The 15,880-nt window shown below is 50.5% G+C and overlaps 5 non-coding genes across 5 annotated transcripts; all 5 read right to left on the reverse strand.

The window, feature by feature from the left end:
- Positions 1-91: 91 nt before the first annotated feature.
- On the reverse strand, positions 92-232 carry LOC138496439 (U4 spliceosomal RNA). The gene has a single exon (XR_011277950.1). It is a non-coding gene; the product is annotated as a U4 spliceosomal RNA (small nuclear RNA).
- A 3,512-nt stretch (positions 233-3,744) lies between these two features.
- On the reverse strand, positions 3,745-3,885 carry LOC138496440 (U4 spliceosomal RNA). The gene has a single exon (XR_011277951.1). It is a non-coding gene; the product is annotated as a U4 spliceosomal RNA (small nuclear RNA).
- A 3,508-nt stretch (positions 3,886-7,393) lies between these two features.
- LOC138496441 (U4 spliceosomal RNA) lies at positions 7,394-7,534 on the reverse strand. The gene has a single exon (XR_011277952.1). It is a non-coding gene; the product is annotated as a U4 spliceosomal RNA (small nuclear RNA).
- Positions 7,535-11,042: 3,508 nt separating this feature from the next.
- LOC138496442 (U4 spliceosomal RNA) lies at positions 11,043-11,183 on the reverse strand. Its single transcript, XR_011277953.1, has one exon. It is a non-coding gene; the product is annotated as a U4 spliceosomal RNA (small nuclear RNA).
- A 3,507-nt stretch (positions 11,184-14,690) lies between these two features.
- Positions 14,691-14,831, reverse strand: LOC138496443 (U4 spliceosomal RNA). Its single transcript, XR_011277954.1, has one exon. It is a non-coding gene; the product is annotated as a U4 spliceosomal RNA (small nuclear RNA).
- Positions 14,832-15,880: the final 1,049 nt, after the last annotated feature.

Raw genomic sequence — 15,880 nt, forward strand, 5'->3', positions numbered from 1 at the left:
GGGATGGGTTCCGAAAAACACACCCCTCTTGCTAGGTCTTCTCCAGTGGAGTAAAAGCGTCATTGTCTCCTTTTCAAACAAATCGGTTCAGCCTCCGTAGAGACTGTCAAAAATTACCAATTCCAGCTATATTTCAAGCTGTCATGGCGGGGTATTGGGTAAAGTTTTCAATAAGCAATAATCGCGCCTCGGTTAAACCTCATGAGCTACGATACTGCCACTGCGCAAAGCTAAAGCACCTGACCCAGAGGCCCGTGCGCCCCGGGAATGGATTCCCATTTAACTTGCACTGATCCCAGCAAGCTCCATCCTGAGCATCCTTTGTCAAACTCATAAAACCGCCTGGATTCCAGTGCCGAGATTTGTTGAGGTGAACACCTGTATCATCTTGCGCTCACCAAACTGACAGCAAATATAGTAGCAAGGTATGCATAGGATTCTGGGAGTAAACATGCAAATGAGCAGGCTGCTACCTGTGCGCTCTTTCCCTTAGCATGATCGGTGGCCTGTTGGCAAGTGACCCCGCCCTCCTGAGAGATTATTGGGCAGGCCGCTGCCAAGGCAACATGGGAGAGGCTTGAGAATGCAAAGAGCCATTGGAGGATTGCACAGGAGCGAGGACAGCATCGAGAAATGGGCTCCTTTGGGGACAGGTGAAGTGATGCTCCACCAGGACGACCAGCTGTTTCTGCAGTGCAGCCAGGACATTGACAAGAAGTGAATCAATTTGTCTCTGAGCGTTCCAACTGTTGACCAAACCATTACAATTTCGATACATTTCCATGCCATCACATACCTACCTGTTTGTGATAATTGCACTTGTCCTTGAAAATAGACCCGATTTTGCAGGGGACTCTGGGAAAAGTGAAAAGGTCCTATGTAATTCACGTCTTGTACCCTGTCTCATAGGGCGGACCCTGCAATTCTACTTCCACTCCACTGCCAAAAATGAAGCGGCCTTGCCCTGTTCAGGCTTTTTGCTGTAGCCCCTGGGCCTTTGCAGAGCCATCTGCTTAGTGTGGCTCTGCCACTGAGGTCAGAAGAGAACATTTAGCCTGAGAAACGGCTGTCTGTGTGTGCAGCTTGGAGAAGACACTGTTGCCATGGGAAAGACATGCCTGTTTGCTGTGCAAATGAAGTGCAGACACAGACAGAAGAGACCACTTGACTGGTAGGAATTGAAGAACCTGACCAAGAGTGAGGAATTAGACCATCCGCACCATCCGGTGTGCGCTCCGCCTGGGCTGGTTTGATACTTTTAAAAAAGAAATGGAATGTTGGTAGGTAAACCTCCTGGAAATGTGTGGGGCTATTCCGCACACATTTCCCAATGGACACTGCACAACAAACACATAGTCAAGTGCACTCTGGGGGACACAGTCTACCGGTGCGGTCCTCCTGTCACATTTAGCTGCAATGTGACAGCCATGGGTACATCAAAGCATCTCTGAAGGGGGAAGGCAACGCCTTCCTCCGGCCCTGGTCAGCCTACTTAAAATAGCAAAGGCTCCATCGATATGCCCTGCCTATTGTTAGGTTCTCTCTGATGGCAGCGCATACTGATGAGAGTTAAGTGAAGCAGGCCTGCCAAGAGGCCTGTTCACAGAACTAACACAGGGCAGGAAACCCCAACACCTTTTTCATATGCAATGTGTCAGCTTGAAGCTAGCTCCCACCCCTCTGTATGAAGGCCATTGAATGTCATGTGTGGAACAACTGTTTACAGTAGGCAACCGCTGCAGGGCCACCCCCTTTCAGAGGGAAGATATATGTGATTTGATGCAGACAGTCTGTTCTCGAGCTCAATTAACCAGAGAGCCACTTTGATCCACAGGAGACAGGAAGATGGGTGCGGCTTAGTAGTACATGTTGTCACCCCTTACCTTTCCTGTTGCAAAGCACTCTGGTCATGACCTTACGCATGACAGAAGATTGGTGGTGGGGACCCAGGATTGGGTCTTTAAGGTAGGCTTAGCATGCTCCAATCACTGGGGCCCATTTGGCTTTAAAAGAGGGCTGAGCCCCTCACTAAGCAGATCATCCGACGACTTCAAAAGGAGTACGAAGAAGGACTCATTCGGACCCTCGGTGATGGTACAGTCTGCCTCACGGCTTCCGCCAGTGAAGGAAGTCCAGGATTTCCAAGAGGGAAGCAAAATACCTCCCAAAACATCTCCCAGGGAACAGAGGGAGATACCCGACTCAGAGGATCCATCAAGCAGCACCAGAACCGGTACCCAGCCAGCACACAGCGTGCCCTGCTAGGTTAAGCCAGCAAGCTTCCTAGGTGGGAAGTGCCAGAGAGTCTCTGAACAAAGGACAAGGCCGTTGCCGGCAAACACTCTTCTCAGCTTTGGGTCGGCCGCCTTAAACGTCGACCCAAGCATTGAGAAGAAGCTCGGAGGAGTGCCACAACAAGCATCAACCAGCGTCCATCTTTTAAGGACTTTTTCGAAGCAGTCGAGCTCTCAAACTGCGACCGGCTGCACCACTGTGGCTGTTCTCACGCTGCAGTCACTAAAGCCGTCTGAGAACCCTCGACCAGCGTTCCAGATCCACCAACCAGCACACAGACAACGATTCTTCACCCCGAGCCGCCGGGTAGGGCAGCCTGAAGCCGTCCGCCCAGCCTCGCTTACCAAACTGCCTGCCAACTGATATCCGCATCTGTCGTCCCTCTTGAACTCTGTCGCCGGAGCTACAAAGCATGCTGGAAGCCACTCGATGCTGTCGAGTACCAAGATCATCTCAAACACCAGTTACATTGTGGTTCTGTCCCCCTGGTCCTTCTCCGAAGGCCCTTAGTGACATTTACGACCTCTTGCTCCCTTGCTGCTGCAACCAAATAACCTTGAACAGTTCAGACTGATTGCTTTACCGACTGCACTCCTGTCAGTATCCAGAGTGCATCCCTCTCCTTTGTGAAACTGTCTGTCCCCTGTTTTCCTTTATAGGGTGGGTTGTATTTTGTAGTGTGTTAGAACTGTCTGTTGTATTAATACTAAAGTAGATATTTGTATACAACCTTGACTGGACAGTCCCTTTTATCAGTGGGTCACAATTTTTTTTTTTTCGCTCTGTTGCAACTAACCAGCCTGACGTTCCGTCCACTGTTCGGACCCCTTCCGGTGTACTAGAGGTGTGGGACTGATTGATGGTCTAGAAAGCGATATTCCTCCCTGGACCACTAGTGCCCCGGAAGTTGATTCGTCACACCAAGAGAGGTCGGGTTATTGACTCCACGTGAATATGTGTCTATAGAATGCATGGGGACAGAAATGCCCTTTTGCCTCTCTTGGGAAGACTGAGATGGTGAGCGAAGGCCAAAGGTAAAGCGACCCCTCTGCTGCGGTTGGCTTCAGTGGCAGCCAGACCTCCCTGAGTAACCATCCAACAATCTGATGACTTTCGCAAGAGCAGATGTGGCAAAGAGGATCGAAGGCAGACAGGTCACTGTCTGCTAGGTTCTGAAAGCTCATGGTTTTCATGTCGTGAGATCAGGAAGGCAGCGAGACAACTGAGGCGCTTAATGCACCTGCTGCATGGTCACGGTTCCATAGACTTCGCTGCGCCGCTTGGAGTTTACGAATGCGCTAGCTTCTGGAAGTAAACCCCTTTGTTGAGGGTAGGCCACGAGAGAACAAAGAATAGAAGGGATGGGTTCCGAAAAACACACCCCTCTTGCTAGGTCTTCTCCAGTGGAGTAAAAGCGTCATTGTCTCCTTTTCAAACAAATCGGTTCAGCCTCCGTAGAGACTGTCAAAAATTACCAATTCCAGCTATATTTCAAGCTGTCATGGCGGGGTATTGGGTAAAGTTTTCAATAAGCAATAATCGCGCCTCGGTTAAACCTCATGAGCTACGATACTGCCACTGCGCAAAGCTAAAGCACCTGACCCAGAGGCCCGTGCGCCCCGGGAATGGATTCCCATTTAACTTGCACTGATCCCAGCAAGCTCCATCCTGAGCATCCTTTGTCAAACTCATAAAACCGCCTGGATTCCAGTGCCGAGATTTGTTGAGGTGAACACCTGTATCATCTTGCGCTCACCAAACTGACAGCAAATATAGTAGCAAGGTATGCATAGGATTCTGGGAGTAAACATGCAAATGAGCAGGCTGCTACCTGTGCGCTCTTTCCCTTAGCATGATCGGTGGCCTGTTGGCAAGTGACCCCGCCCTCCTGAGAGATTATTGGGCAGGCCGCTGCCAAGGCAACATGGGAGAGGCTTGAGAATGCAAAGAGCCATTGGAGGATTGCACAGGAGCGAGGACAGCATCGAGAAATGGGCTCCTTTGGGGACAGGTGAAGTGATGCTCCACCAGGACGACCAGCTGTTTCTGCAGTGCAGCCAGGACATTGACAAGAAGTGAATCAATTTGTCTCTGAGCGTTCCAACTGTTGACCAAACCATTACAATTTCGATACATTTCCATGCCATCACATACCTACCTGTTTGTGATAATTGCACTTGTCCTTGAAAATAGACCCGATTTTGCAGGGGACTCTGGGAAAAGTGAAAAGGTCCTATGTAATTCACGTCTTGTACCCTGTCTCATAGGGCGGACCCTGCAATTCTACTTCCACTCCACTGCCAAAAATGAAGCGGCCTTGCCCTGTTCAGGCTTTTTGCTGTAGCCCTTGGGCCTTTGCAGAGCCATCTGCTTAGTGTGGCTCTGCCACTGAGGTCAGAAGAGAACATTTAGCCTGAGAAACGGCTGTCTGTGTGTGCAGCTTGGAGAAGACACTGTTGCCATGGGAAAGACATGCCTGTTTGCTGTGCAAATGAAGTGCAGACACAGACAGAAGAGACCACTTGACTGGTAGGAATTGAAGAACCTGACCAAGAGTGAGGAATTAGACCATCTGCACGGGGAGTGTGTGCTCCGCCTGGGCTGGTTTGATACTTTTAAAAAAGAAATGGAATGTTGGTAGGTAAACCTCCTGGAAATGTGTGGGGCTATTCCGCACACATTTCCCAATGGACACTGCACAACAAACACATAGTCAAGTGCACTCTGGGGGACACAGTCTAACGGTGCGGTCCTCCTGTCACATTTAGCTGCAATGTGACAGCCATGGGTACATCAAAGCATCTCTGAAGGGGGAAGGCAACGCCTTCCTCCGGCCCTGGTCAGCCTACTTAAAATAGCAAAGGCTCCATCGATATGCCCTGCCTATTGTTAGGTTCTCTCTGATGGCAGCGCATACTGATGAGAGTTAAGTGAAGCAGGCCTGCCAAGAGGCCTGTTCACAGAACTAACACAGGGCAGGAAACCCCAACACCTTTTTCATATGCAATGTGTCAGCTTGAAGCTAGCTCCCACCCCTCTGTATGAAGGCCATTGAATGTCATGTGTGGAACAACTGTTTACAGTAGGCAACCGCTGCAGGGCCACCCCCTTTCAGAGGGAAGATATATGTGATTTGATGCAGACAGTCTGTTCTCGAGCTCAATTAACCAGAGAGCCACTTTGATCCACAGGAGACAGGAAGATGGGTGCGGCTTAGTAGTACATGTTGTCACCCCTTACCTTTCCTGTTGCAAAGCACTCTGGTCATGACCTTACGCATGACAGAAGATTGGTGGTGGGGACCCAGGATTGGGTCTTTAAGGTAGGCTTAGCATGCTCCAATCACTGGGGCCCATTTGGCTTTAAAAGAGGGCTGAGCCCCTCACTAAGCAGATCATCCGACGACTTCAAAAGGAGTACGAAGAAGGACTCATTCGGACCCTCGGTGATGGTACAGTCTGCCTCACGGCTTCCGCCAGTGAAGGAAGTCCAGGATTTCCAAGAGGGAAGCAAAATACCTCCCAAAACATCTCCCAGGGAACAGAGGGAGATACCCGACTCAGAGGATCCATCAAGCAGCACCAGAACCGGTACCCAGCCAGCACACAGCGTGCCCTGCTAGGTTAAGCCAGCAAGCTTCCTAGGTGGGAAGTGCCAGAGAGTCTCTGAACAAAGGACAAGGCCGTTGCCGGCAAACACTCTTCTCAGCTTTGGGTCGGCCGCCTTAAACGTCGACCCAAGCATTGAGAAGAAGCTCGGAGGAGTGCCACAACAAGCCTCAACCAGCGTCCATCTTTGAAGGACTTTTTCGAAGCAGTCGAGCTCTCAAACTGCGACCGGCTGCACCACTGTGGCTGTTCTCACGCTGCAGTCACTAAAGCCGTCTGAGAACCCTCGACCAGCGTTCCAGATCCACCAACCAGCACACAGACAACGATTCTTCACCCCGAGCCGCCGGGTAGGGCAGCCTGCAGCCGGCCGCCCAGCCTCGCTTACCAAACTGCCTGCCAACTGATATCCGCATCTGTCGTCCCTCTTGAACTCTGTCGCCGGAGCTACAAAGCATGCTGGAAGCCACTCGATGCTGTCGAGTACCAAGATCATCTCAAACACCAGTTACATTGTGGTTCTGTCCCCCTGGTCCTTCTCCGAAGGCCCTTAGTGACATTTACGACCTCTTGCTCCCTTGCTGCTGCAACCAAATAACCTTGAACAGTTCAGACTGATTGCTTTACCGACTGCACTCCTGTCAGTATCCAGAGTGCATCCCTCTCCTTTGTGAAACTGTCTGTCCCCTGTTTTCCTTTATAGGGTGGGTTGTATTTTGTAGTGTGTTAGAACTGTCTGTTGTATTAATACTAAAGTAGATATGTGTATACAACCTTGACTGGACAGTCCCTTTTATCAGTGGGTCACAATTGTTTTTTCGCTCTGTTGCAACTAACCAGCCTGATGTTCCGTCCACTGTTCGGACCCCTTCCGGTGTACTAGAGGTGTGGGACTGATTGATGGTCTAGAAAGCGATATTCCTCCCTGGACCACTAGTGCCCCGGAAGTTGATTCGTCACACCAAGAGAGGTCGGGTTGTTGACTCCACGTGAATATGTGTCTATAGAATGCATGGGGACAGAAATGCCCTTTTGCCTCTCTTGGGAAGACTGAGATGGTGAGCGAAGGCCAAAGGTAAAGCGACCCCTCTGCTGCGGTTGGCTTCAGTGGCAGCCAGACCTCCCTGAGTAACCATCCAACAATCTGATGACTTTCGCAAGAGCAGATGTGGCAAAGAGGATCGAAGGCAGACAGGTCACTGTCTGCTAGGTTCTGAAAGCTCATGGTTTTCATGTCGTGAGATCAGGAAGGCAGCGAGACAACTGAGGCGCTTAATGCACCTGCTGCATGGTCACGGTTCCATAGACTTCGCTGCGCCGCTTGGAGTTTACGAATGCGCTAGCTTCTGGAAGTAAACCCCTTTGTTGAGGGTAGGCCACGAGAGAACAAAGAATAGAAGGGATGGGTTCCGAAAAACACACCCCTCTTGCTAGGTCTTCTCCAGTGGAGTAAAAGCGTCATTGTCTCCTTTTCAAACAAATCGGTTCAGCCTCCGTAGAGACTGTCAAAAATTACCAATTCCAGCTATATTTCAAGCTGTCATGGCGGGGTATTGGGTAAAGTTTTCAATAAGCAATAATCGCGCCTCGGTTAAACCTCATGAGCTACGATACTGCCACTGCGCAAAGCTAAAGCACCTGACCCAGAGGCCCGTGCGCCCCGGGAATGGATTCCCATTTAACTTGCACTGATCCCAGCAAGCTCCATCCTGAGCATCCTTTGTCAAACTCATAAAACCGCCTGGATTCCAGTGCCGAGATTTGTTGAGGTGAACACCTGTATCATCTTGCGCTCACCAAACTGACAGCAAATATAGTAGCAAGGTATGCATAGGATTCTGGGAGTAAACATGCAAATGAGCAGGCTGCTACCTGTGCGCTCTTTCCCTTAGCATGATCGGTGGCCTGTTGGCAAGTGACCCCGCCCTCCTGAGAGATTATTGGGCAGGCCGCTGCCAAGGCAACATGGGAGAGGCTTGAGAATGCAAAGAGCCATTGGAGGATTGCACAGGAGCGAGGACAGCATCGAGAAATGGGCTCCTTTGGGGACAGGTGAAGTGATGCTCCACCAGGACGACCAGCTGTTTCTGCAGTGCAGCCAGGACATTGACAAGAAGTGAATCAATTTGTCTCTGAGCGTTCCAACTGTTGACCAACCCATTACAATTTCGATACATTTCCATGCCATCACATACCTACCTGTTTGTGATAATTGCACTTGTCCTTGAAAATAGACCCGATTTTGCAGGGGACTCTGGGAAAAGTGAAAAGGTCCTATGTAATTCACATCTTGTACCCTGTCTCATAGGGCGGACCCTGCAATTCTACTTCCACTCCACTGCCAAAAATGAAGCGGCCTTGCCCTGTTCAGGATTTTTGCTGTAGCCCCTGGGCCTTTGCAGAGCCATCTGCTTAGTGTGGCTCTGCCACTGAGGTCAGAAGAGAACATTTAGCCTGAGAAACGGCTGTCTGTGTGTGCAGCTTGGAGAAGACACTGTTGCCATGGGAAAGACATGCCTGTTTGCTGTGCAAATGAAGTGCAGACACAGACAGAAGAGACCACTTGACTGGTAGGAATTGAAGAACCTGACCAAGAGTGAGGAATTAGACCATCCGCACGGGGAGTGTGCGCTCCGCCTGGGCTGGTTTGATACTTTTAAAAAAGAAATGGAATGTTGGTAGGTAAACCTCCTGGAAATGTGTGGGGCTATTCCGCACACATTTCCCAATGGACACTGCACAACAAACACATAGTCAAGTGCACTCTGGGGGACACAGTCTACCGGTGCGGTCCTCCTGTCACATTTAGCTGCAATGTGACAGCCATGGGTACATCAAAGCATCTCTGAAGGGGGAAGGCAACGCCTTCCTCCGGCCCTGGTCAGCCTACTTAAAATAGCAAAGGCTCCATCGATATGCCCTGCCTATTGTTAGGTTCTCTCTGATGGCAGCGCATACTGATGAGAGTTAAGTGAAGCAGGCCTGCCAAGAGGCCTGTTCACAGAACTAACACAGGGCAGGAAACCCCAACACCTTTTTCATATGCAATGTGTCAGCTTGAAGCTAGCTCCCACCCCTCTGTATGAAGGCCATTGAATGTCATGTGTGGAACAACTGTTTACAGTAGGCAACCGCTGCAGGGCCACCCCCTTTCAGAGGGAAGATATATGTGATTTGATGCAGACAGTCTGTTCTCGAGCTCAATTAACCAGAGAGCCACTTTGATCCACAGGAGACAGGAAGATGGGTGCGGCTTAGTAGTACATGTTGTCACCCCTTACCTTTCCTGTTGCAAAGCACTCTGGTCATGACCTTACGCATGACAGAAGATTGGTGGTGGGGACCCAGGATTGGGTCTTTAAGGTAGGCTTAGCATGCTCCAATCACTGGGGCCCATTTGGCTTTAAAAGAGGGCTGAGCCCCTCACTAAGCAGATCATCCGACGACTTCAAAAGGAGTACGAAGAAGGACTCATTCGGACCCTCGGTGATGGTACAGTCTGCCTCACGGCTTCCGCCAGTGAAGGAAGTCCAGGATTTCCAAGAGGGAAGCAAAATACCTCCCAAAACATCTCCCAGGGAACAGAGGGAGATACCCGACTCAGAGGATCCATCAAGCAGCACCAGAACCGGTACCCAGCCAGCACACAGCGTGCCCTGCTAGGTTAAGCCAGCAAGCTTCCTAGGTGGGAAGTGCCAGAGAGTCTCTGAACAAAGGACAAGGCCGTTGCCGGCAAACACTCTTCTCAGCTTTGGGTCGGCCGCCTTAAACGTCGACCAAAGCATTGAGAAGAAGCTCGGAGGAGTGCCACAACAAGCATCAACCAGCGTCCATCTTTTAAGGACTTTTTCGAAGCAGTCGAGCTCTCAAACTGCGACCGGCTGCACCACTGTGGCTGTTCTCACGCTGCAGTCACTAAAGCCGTCTGAGAACCCTCGACCAGCGTTCCAGATCCACCAACCAGCACACAGACAACGATTCTTCACCCCGAGCCGCCGGGTAGGGCAGCCTGCAGCCGTCCGCCCAGCCTCGCTTACCAAACTGCCTGCCAACTGATATCCGCATCTGTCGTCCCTCTTGAACTCTGTCGCCGGAGCTACAAAGCATGCTGGAAGCCACTCGATGCTGTCGAGTACCAAGATCATCTCAAACACCAGTTACATTGTGGTTCTGTCCCCCTGGTCCTTCTCCGAAGGCCCTTAGTGACATTTACGACCTCTTGCTCCCTTGCTGCTGCAACCAAATAACCTTGAACAGTTCAGACTGATTGCTTTACCGACTGCACTCCTGTCAGTATCCAGAGTGCATCCCTCTCCTTTGTGAAACTGTCTGTCCCCTGTTTTCCTTTATAGGGTGGGTTGTATTTTGTAGTGTGTTAGAACTGTCTGTTGTATTAATACTAAAGTAGATATTTGTATACAACCTTGACTGGACAGTCCCTTTTATCAGTGGGTCACAATTGTTTTTTCGCTCTGTTGCAACTAACCAGCCTGACGTTCCGTCCACTGTTCGGACCCCTTCCGGTGTACTAGAGGTGTGGGACTGATTGATGGTCTAGAAAGCGATATTCCTCCCTGGACCACTAGTGCCCCGGAAGTTGATTCGTCACACCAAGAGAGGTCGGGTTGTTGACTCCACGTGAATATGTGTCTATAGAATGCATGGGGACAGAAATGCCCTTTTGCCTCTCTTGGGAAGACTGAGATGGTGAGCGAAGGCCAAAGGTAAAGCGACCCCTCTGCTGCGGTTGGCTTCAGTGGCAGCCAGACCTCCCTGAGTAACCATCCAACAATCTGATGACTTTCGCAAGAGCAGATGTGGCAAAGAGGATCGAAGGCAGACAAGTCACTGTCTGCTAGGTTCTGAAAGCTCATGGTTTTCATGTCGTGAGATCAGGAAGGCAGCGAGACAACTGAGGCGCTTAATGCACCTGCTGCATGGTCACGGTTCCATAGACTTCGCTGCGCCGCTTGGAGTTTACGAATGCGCTAGCTTCTGCAAGTAAACCCCTTTGTTGAGGGTAGGCCACGAGAGAACAAAGAATAGAAGGGATGGGTTCCGAAAAACACACCCCTCTTGCTAGGTCTTCTCCAGTGGAGTAAAAGCGTCATTGTCTCCTTTTCAAACAAATCGGTTCAGCCTCCGTAGAGACTGTCAAAAATTACCAATTCCAGCTATATTTCAAGCTGTCATGGCGGGGTATTGGGTAAAGTTTTCAATAAGCAATAATCGCGCCTCGGTTAAACCTCATGAGCTACGATACTGCCACTGCGCAAAGCTAAAGCACCTGACCCAGAGGCCCGTGCGCCCCGGGAATGGATTCCCATTTAACTTGCACTGATCCCAGCAAGCTCCATCCTGAGCATCCTTTGTCAAACTCATAAAACCGCCTGGATTCCAGTGCCGAGATTTGTTGAGGTGAACACCTGTATCATCTTGCGCTCACCAAACTGACAGCAAATATAGTAGCAAGGTATGCATAGGATTCTGGGAGTAAACATGCAAATGAGCAGGCTGCTACCTGTGCGCTCTTTCCCTTAGCATGATCGGTGGCCTGTTGGCAAGTGACCCCGCCCTCCTGAGAGATTATTGGGCAGGCCGCTGCCAAGGCAACATGGGAGAGGCTTGAGAATGCAAAGAGCCATTGGAGGATTGCACAGGAGCGAGGACAGCATCGAGAAATGGGCTCCTTTGGGGACAGGTGAAGTGATGCTCCACCAGGACGACCAGCTGTTTCTGCAGTGCAGCCAGGACATTGACAAGAAGTGAATCAATTTGTCTCTGAGCGTTCCAACTGTTGACCAAACCATTACAATTTCGATACATGTCCATGCCATCACATACCTACCTGTTTGTGATAATTGCACTTGTCCTTGAAAATAGACCCGATTTTGCAGGGGACTCTGGGAAAAGTGAAAAGGTCCTATGTAATTCACGTCTTGTACCCTGTCTCATAGGGCGGACCCTGCAATTCTACTTCCACTCCACTGCCAAAAATGAAGCGGCCTTGCCCTGTTCAGGCTTTTTGCTGTAGCCCCTGGGCCTTTGCAGAGCCATCTGCTTAGTGTGGCTCTGCCACTGAGGTCAGAAGAGAACATTTAGCCTGAGAAACGGCTGTCTGTGTGTGCAGCTTGGAGAAGACACTGTTGCCATGGGAAAGACATGCCTGTTTGCTGTGCAAATGAAGTGCAGACACAGACAGAAGAGACCACTTGACTGGTAGGAATTGAAGAACCTGACCAAGAGTGAGGAATTAGACCATCCGCACGGGGAGTGTGCGCTCCGCCTGGGCTGGTTTGATACTTTTAAAAAAGAAATGGAATGTTGGTAGGTAAACCTCCTGGAAATGTGTGGGGCTATTCCGCACACATTTCCCAATGGACACTGCACAACAAACACATAGTCAAGTGCACTCTGGGGGACACAGTCTACCGGTGCGGTCCTCCTGTCACATTTAGCTGCAATGTGACAGCCATGGGTACATCAAAGCATCTCTGAAGGGGGAAGGCAACGCCTTCCTCCGGCCCTGGTCAGCCTACTTAAAATAGCAAAGGCTCCATCGATATGCCCTGCCTATTGTTAGGTTCTCTCTGATGGCAGCGCATACTGATGAGAGTTAAGTGAAGCAGGCCTGCCAAGAGGCCTGTTCACAGAACTAACACAGGGCAGGAAACCCCAACACCTTTTTCATATGCAATGTGTCAGCTTGAAGCTAGCTCCCACCCCTCTGTATGAAGGCCATTGAATGTCATGTGTGGAACAACTGTTTACAGTAGGCAACCGCTGCAGGGCCACCCCCTTTCAGAGGGAAGATATATGTGATTTGATGCAGACAGTCTGTTCTCGAGCTCAATTAACCAGAGAGCCACTTTGATCCACAGGAGACAGGAAGATGGGTGCGGCTTAGTAGTACATGTTGTCACCCCTTACCTTTCCTGTTGCAAAGCACTCTGGTCATGACCTTACGCATGACAGAAGATTGGTGGTGGGGACCCAGGATTGGGTCTTTAAGGTAGGCTTAGCATGCTTCAATCACTGGGGCCCATTTGGCTTTAAAAGAGGGCTGAGCCCCTCACTAAGCAGATCATCCGACGACTTGAAAAGGAGTACGAAGAAGGACTCATTCGGACCCTCGGTGATGGTACAGTCTGCCTCACGGCTTCCGCCAGTGAAGGAAGTCCAGGATTTCCAAGAGGGAAGCAAAATACCTCCCAAAACATCTCCCAGGGAACAGAGGGAGATACCCGACTCAGAGGATCCATCAAGCAGCACCAGAACCGGTACCCAGCCAGCACACAGCGTGCCCTGCTAGGTTAAGCCAGCAAGCTTCCTAGGTGGGAAGTGCCAGAGAGTCTCTGAACAAAGGACAAGGCCGTTGCCGGCAAACACTCTTCTCAGCTTTGGGTCGGCCGCCTTAAACGTCGACCCAAGCATTGAGAAGAAGCTCGGAGGAGTGCCACAACAAGCATCAACCAGCGTCCATCTTTTAAGGACTTTTTCGAAGCAGTCGAGCTCTCAAACTGCGACCGGCTGCACCACTGTGGCTGTTCTCACGCTGCAGTCACTAAAGCCGTCTGAGAACCCTCGACCAGCGTTCCAGATCCACCAACCAGCACACAGACAACGATTCTTCACCCCGAGCCGCCGGGTAGGGCAGCCTGCAGCCGTCCGCCCAGCCTCGCTTACCAAATTGCCTGCCAACTGATATCCGCATCTGTCGTCCCTCTTGAACTCTGTCGCCGGAGCTACAAAGCATGCTGGAAGCCACTCGATGCTGTCGAGTACCAAGATCATCTCAAACACCAGTTACATTGTGGTTCTGTCCCCCTGGTCCTTCTCCGAAGGCCCTTAGTGACATTTACGACCTCTTGCTCCCTTGCTGCTGCAACCAAATAACCTTGAACAGTTCAGACTGATTGCTTTACCGACTGCACTCCTGTCAGTATCCAGAGTGCATCCCTCTCCTTTGTGAAACTGTCTGTCCCCTGTTTTCCTTTATAGGGTGGGTTGTATTTTGTAGTGTGTTAGAACTGTCTGTTGTATTAATACTAAAGTAGATATTTGTATACAACCTTGACTGGACAGTCCCTTTTATCAGTGGGTCACAATTGTTTTTTCGCTCTGTTGCAACTAACCAGCCTGACGTTCCGTCCACTGTTCGGACCCCTTCCGGTGTACTAGAGGTGTGGGACTGATTGATGGTCTAGAAAGCGATATTCCTCCCTGGACCACTAGTGCCCCGGAAGTTGATTCGTCACACCAAGAGAGGTCGGGTTGTTGACTCCACGTGAATATGTGTCTATAGAATGCATGGGGACAGAAATGCCCTTTTGCCTCTCTTGGGAAGACTGAGATGGTGAGCGAAGGCCAAAGGTAAAGCGACCCCTCTGCTGCGGTTGGCTTCAGTGGCAGCCAGACCTCCCTGAGTAACCATCCAAAAACTGATGACTTTCGCAAGAGCAGATGTGGCAAAGAGGATCGAAGGCAGACAGGTCACTGTCTGCTAGGTTCTGAAAGCTCATGGTTTTCATGTCGTGAGATCAGGAAGGCAGCGAGACAACTGAGGTGCTTAATGCACCTGCTGCATGGTCACGGTTCCATAGACTTCGCTGCGCCGCTTGGAGTTTACGAATGCGCTAGCTTCTGGAAGTAAACCCCTTTGTTGAGGGTAGGCCACGAGAGAACAAAGAATAGAAGGGATGGGTTCCGAAAAACACACCCCTCTTGCTAGGTCTTCTCCAGTGGAGTAAAAGCGTCATTGTCTCCTTTTCAAACAAATCGGTTCAGCCTCCGTAGAGACTGTCAAAAATTACCAATTCCAGCTATATTTCAAGCTGTCATGGCGGGGTATTGGGTAAAGTTTTCAATAAGCAATAATCGCGCCTCGGTTAAACCTCATGAGCTACGATACTGCCACTGCGCAAAGCTAAAGCACCTGACCCAGAGGCCCGTGCGCCCCGGGAATGGATTCCCATTTAACTTGCACTGATCCCAGCAAGCTCCATCCTGAGCATCCTTTGTCAAACTCATAAAACCGCCTGGATTCCAGTGCCGAGATTTGTTGAGGTGAACACCTGTATCATCTTGCGCTCACCAAACTGACAGCAAATATAGTAGCAAGGTATGCATAGGATTCTGGGAGTAAACATGCAAATGAGCAGGCTGCTACCTGTGCGCTCTTTCCCTTAGCATGATCGGTGGCCTGTTGGCAAGTGACCCCGCCCTCCTGAGAGATTATTGGGCAGGCCGCTGCCAAGGCAACATGGGAGAGGCTTGAGAATGCAAAGAGCCATTGGAGGATTGCACAGGAGCGAGGACAGCATCGAGAAATGGGCTCCTTTGGGGACAGGTGAAGTGATGCTCCACCAGGACGACCAGCTGTTTCTGCAGTGCAGCCAGGACATTGACAAGAAGTGAATCAATTTGTCTCTGAGCGTTCCAACTGTTGACCAAACCATTACAATTTCGATACATTTCCATGCCATCACATACCTACCTGTTTGTGATAATTGCACTTGTCCTTGAAAATAGACCCGATTTTGCAGGGGACTCTGGGAAAAGTGAAAAGGTCCTATGTAATTCACGTCTTGTACCCTGTCTCATAGGGCGGACCCTGCAATTCTACTTCCACTCCACTGCCAAAAATGAAGCGGCCTTGCCCTGTTCAGGCTTTTTGCTGTAGCCCCTGGGCCTTTGCAGAGCCATCTGCTTAGTGTGGCTCTGCCACTGAGGTCAGAAGAGAACATTTAGCCTGAGAAACGGCTGTCTGTGTGTGCAGCTTGGAGAAGACACTGTTGCCATGGGAAAGACATGCCTGTTTGCTGTGCAAATGAAGTGCAGACACAGACAGAAGAGACCACTTGACTGGTAGGAATTGAAGAACCTGACCAAGAGTGAGGAATTAGACCATCCGCACGGGGAGTGTGCGCTCCGCCTGGGCTGGTTTGATACTTTTAAAAAAGAAATGGAATGTTGGT

Source organism: Ambystoma mexicanum, chromosome 10 (assembly GCF_040938575.1).
Source record: "Ambystoma mexicanum isolate Mex_15411 chromosome 10, UKY_AmexF1_1, whole genome shotgun sequence".
Classification (NCBI taxonomy): Eukaryota; Metazoa; Chordata; class Amphibia; order Caudata; family Ambystomatidae; genus Ambystoma; species Ambystoma mexicanum.